The sequence below is a fragment of the Arvicola amphibius genome, chromosome 1 (genome assembly GCF_903992535.2).
Source record: "Arvicola amphibius chromosome 1, mArvAmp1.2, whole genome shotgun sequence".
Taxonomy (NCBI): Eukaryota; Metazoa; Chordata; class Mammalia; order Rodentia; family Cricetidae; genus Arvicola; species Arvicola amphibius.
The window spans coordinates 25,621,832-25,626,350 of NC_052047.1; the positions used below are offsets into that span (position 1 = coordinate 25,621,832).

General features: G+C 36.5%; 1 non-coding gene across 1 annotated transcript; it reads left to right on the top strand.

Moving 5' to 3' along the window:
- Positions 1-3,069: 3,069 nt before the first annotated feature.
- Positions 3,070-3,172, top strand: LOC119805999. The gene has a single exon (XR_005284056.1). It is a non-coding gene; the product is annotated as a U6 spliceosomal RNA (small nuclear RNA).
- Positions 3,173-4,519: the final 1,347 nt, after the last annotated feature.

A 4,519-nucleotide genomic window follows, 5' to 3' on the forward strand; every position in this document is an offset into this window, starting at 1 on the left:
CTTAGAACAGGAATCTGTTACTTTGCATGTTTAGGAAGATGTGCGTGGTCTGAGCCCCATATTAGGAAAGCAACTGGAGATGACATGTGATCACGGAATGGAGGTGATGAAATGAGGTGGACGAACATGAAGTGTGTCATTGAGACATCATACAAAAAAGTTGTAATATGCCAAGAACTTCACCAGGAACCTTTTTCTCATGTACAAGGCCAAATTAACAAAATTCAGTTGTCGGATCCTTTTTTCATATTTTCATTTTCTTCTTTTGGAGGAAGATAAAACTTATGATGACTAATAGATAGCATGCTTAAACATCTATCCCCAAAGCATATGGTATGGAATATTATGTCTGCAATCAATATATCATAGAAAAACTGCTAATAACAGAAGTTTAAAAGACAACGCATGCAATAAGTCCCTGTTAGGCATCTATATTCACCTAGAGTATACTAAAAGACTATGAGAAGTTCTTGAATAAAATTCAAGTTTAATAATGTTAACACTGACATCCTATATATACTTATTCTCAAACTGCTAAGAAAAGTGATTTTCAGGTAGAGAACTAGTTAATGTTTGCTCTAAGAGGGCAATGGTAGAGTTCTATATGATTTTTGTGGTGTGACAGTCTTGGAAAAAGTGAATACATTAATTTGGATAAGAGTAGCTCACTTTTATCTTCTCAAAATCAATTCTTTCTTTCATTGGGGTTTTTTAATCATTTGTCTATTTTCATTTCATTAACTTCTGCTCTGATCTCTGTTATTTATATCCCTTTATTGCTTTTAGAACGGCAAATTTTTATTATCATTTAATTCTAGGAATAGTTTTATTTACTTCTTGAATTCTGCAGTGGCTTATTTATTATTCAGTAGAATGTTGTTTAATCTCCATTTGTATATTTTCTGTGATTTCTCTTGCTGTTGATTTCCACTTTTATTCAGTGAGGGTCATATTGAATACAAAAATGCAACTTCAATTTTCCTATTTAGTTGTGACTTGCTTTGGGTTCTTCTGTGTGATCTATTTTAGAGAAAGTTCTATGGAATATTGAGATGTATATTTCATTGCACTTGGCTGGGATAGTCTGTAGGTAGCTGTTGGGCCCATTTGATTTATAATGGTATCCAATTACAGTATTTTTTCGTTTTTGAATAGATGCATTTATATAACACCTCCTCCTCAAGGCTCAGGCAATATCACAGTACAGTATAATGGTGCCCTGATGCTGAGATAACCTATGGAGATATTTTAGAAGATACATATCTATTGGAGAGTGGGAGATACCTCATTAAGATACTTGATGACACTCTGAACCCAAGGCTTGGGGGACTAACATGGAGAGGGGGCAGAAAGGTCACGAATCAGAGGTGAGGGAGGATGAAGCAAAAGAGTGTTATCCCGACACAACAGGGCCAATGCCTTATGGACTCACAGTATCTGTGACTGTATGCACAAGATTTGCACAAGATCAAGACAATCAATCTTCTAGCATGGAGTAAGAAAGGGGATCATGAGCCCCTGCCACTAAAGATCTGCAGAGTTGATGCTTCTAAGGGAGGAAAGTCAGCTTTTATTAGGAGCACAGCTCCTGTTGGATGACCATGCTTTAGTGGATATCCCTTTAGTCAGTGTGCAAACATCACAAATTGGACTCCATAGGTCATTTTTAAGGACAAGGAGTTGGGGAATGGGTGGTGGTAGTGCCTCAGGAGGAACCAGGGAAGAGTAGGAGATAACTGTTTTCACAATTTGTTATGTGACATTCCTAAAGAATTAACAAACGTATATTTAATTATTTCTTCTATTCTTGAGATTATAATTATGTCATTTCTCCTTTCCAAAATCTCCTCCCTCTGAAATCTCTTATACACCTCTCCTTGCTTTTTGCTAAATTTATGGCCTCTTTTTTATTCATTATTGCAATATACATATGTGTACCCCTCAATGCAAAAGTGCAATCTGAGCTGGGCAGTGGTGGCGCACGCCTTTAATCCCTGCACTCGGGAGGCAGAGGCAGGCGGATCTCTGAGTTCGAGGCCAGCCTGGTCTACAAGAGCTAGTACCAGAACAGGCTCTAGAAACTACAGGGAAACCCTGTCTCGAAAAAAAAAAGTGCAGTCTTCTTAGTCTGTATAATAATATTTCTATATATGTTTTGGGGATGACAATTTGATATCAGATAGCCACCAAGTATGTTCTTCCCTGAGGAAGCCTATTTCTCCCACTCTCATAATTCCTTAGCTGTCTGTTGATCTTTGTGTAGGATTGGAACATCTTGGGCATTCCTCCATCCTTCTTAGCATGCCTATTGTTGTCCCTGTTGAGGTGTTTTTAGGCAATCATATTAATGAGATTAATAAAAATGTATTTTTTAAAATGCAACTGAATCAATTGTATGGCATATTAGAAACACACTATAACAAACATTAATGAGTATTACTGATTTTGATTATAAAATAATGTAATATATCAGAAAATATATTTGTTCGTGTCTGGAATAAATTAGAAGAATCTAAAGTTTTACATGAACTATGATTGTTAACATAGATCTTACTGGCGGGGAGTGAGATAACTATTCTTTAATCATCATTTAAAATTTCCTGGAGAGTAAACTTCAGGAGAACACTTACTAGTGAGCAACTATGGCACCGAAGTCTCCACTACAATTCTAGACTCTCAATTGCTCACTGCCATCTACTTTTGCTCCCTTTGTTTTGTTGAAACAGATTCCTTCTGCAACCCAGACTGGCCTGAAGAGCTCTGTCTTCTCCCTCTATACCCAAGAGCTTGAACTCCAAGAAGGCATCTCTATACCCAGCTACTTGACTGCATTATTGCATTATAGAACCCAGAGAAACCTAGCAGCATTTGAAAGATTTATCCATGGAAATATAAGAAAGTTTTTCTGTTTGGGAGAGAAGGAAGAATACACAATGGTTTTGACACTGGCAGAATGAACGACTAACAGAGGAAAATGCAGGAGAAATCTTACCCCTCCTCAAGTTCATAAGGAAAATATTAATGAAGTATCTAAATCTGAAAGTAAAATGACTTTATAAAAGCTAAAGCTTGCTTTGGCAGCACATATACTAAAATTGGAACGATACAGAGAAGATTAGCATGGCCCCTGCGCAAGGATGACACACAAATTCGTGAAGCGTTCCATATTTTTCAACCCGAGGGCCACCTGGATATGGAAAATCTATGTAAACGAACAGAGACTACAGAAACAAGCGTAACCAACAGAATACAAGAGATAGAAGAAAGAATCTCAGATTCTGAAGATACCATAGAGAAAATAAATGCACTGATCAAAGAAAACAACAAATCCAACAAATTCTCATCACAAAACATTCAGGAAATCTGGGACACAATAAAAAGACCAAACCTAAGAATAATAGGCATAGAAGAAGGAGAAGAAATACAGCTCAATGGTCCAGAAAATATATTTAATGAATTTATAGAAGAAAACTTCCCAAACCTAAAGAAAGATATTCCTATTAAGGTTCAAGAAGCTTACAGAACACCAAATAGATTGGATCAAAAAAAAAAAAACATCCCCTCACCATATTATAATCAAAACACAAAACATACAGAATAAAGAAAGAATATTAAGAGCTGCAAAGGAAAATGGTCAAGTAACATATAAAGGTAAACCTATCAGACTAACACCTGACTTCTCTATGGAAACCACGAAAGCCAGAAGGTCCTGGATAGTTGTTTTGCAGAAACTAAGAGACCATGGATGCAAGCCCAGATTACTATACCCAGCCAAGCTTTCATTCACTATAAATGGAGAAAACAAAATATTCCAGGATAAAAACAAATTTAAACAATACATAGCCACAAATCCAGCCTTACAGAAAGTAATAGAAGAAAATTCACAAACAAAGGAGTCCAGCATTGCCCAAAATAACTCAGACATCTAGCGACCCTTCACCAGCACATCTCAAAGAAAGGAAACACACAATCTCTACTACCAAATAAAAAATGACAACCGGAGTTAACATCCACTGGTCATTAATATCACTTAATATCAATGGACTCAATTCACCTATAAAAAGGCACAGGCTAAGAGATTGGATACGAAAACAGGATCCAACATTCTGCTGTTTACAAGAAACACACCTCAACCACAAAGACAAACATCTACTCAGAGTAAAAGGTTGGGAAAAGGTTTATCAAGCAAATGGACCTAAGAAACAAGCCGGTGTGGCCATACTAATTTCTAACAAAGTTGACTTCAAACTAAAATCAATCAGAAGAGATGGAAAGGGACACTTTATACTCATTCCAGGAAAAAATCTATCATAATGAAGTCTCAATCCTGAATATCTATGCCCCTAATACAAAAGCACCCACTTATATAAAAGAAACATTACTAGAACTCAAGACAGCCATCAAACCAAACACACTGATAGTGGGAGACTTCAACACTCCTCTTTCACCAATGGACAGGTCAATTCGACAGAAACCTAACAGAGAATTAAGAGATTTAATAGAGGTAATGAACCAAATG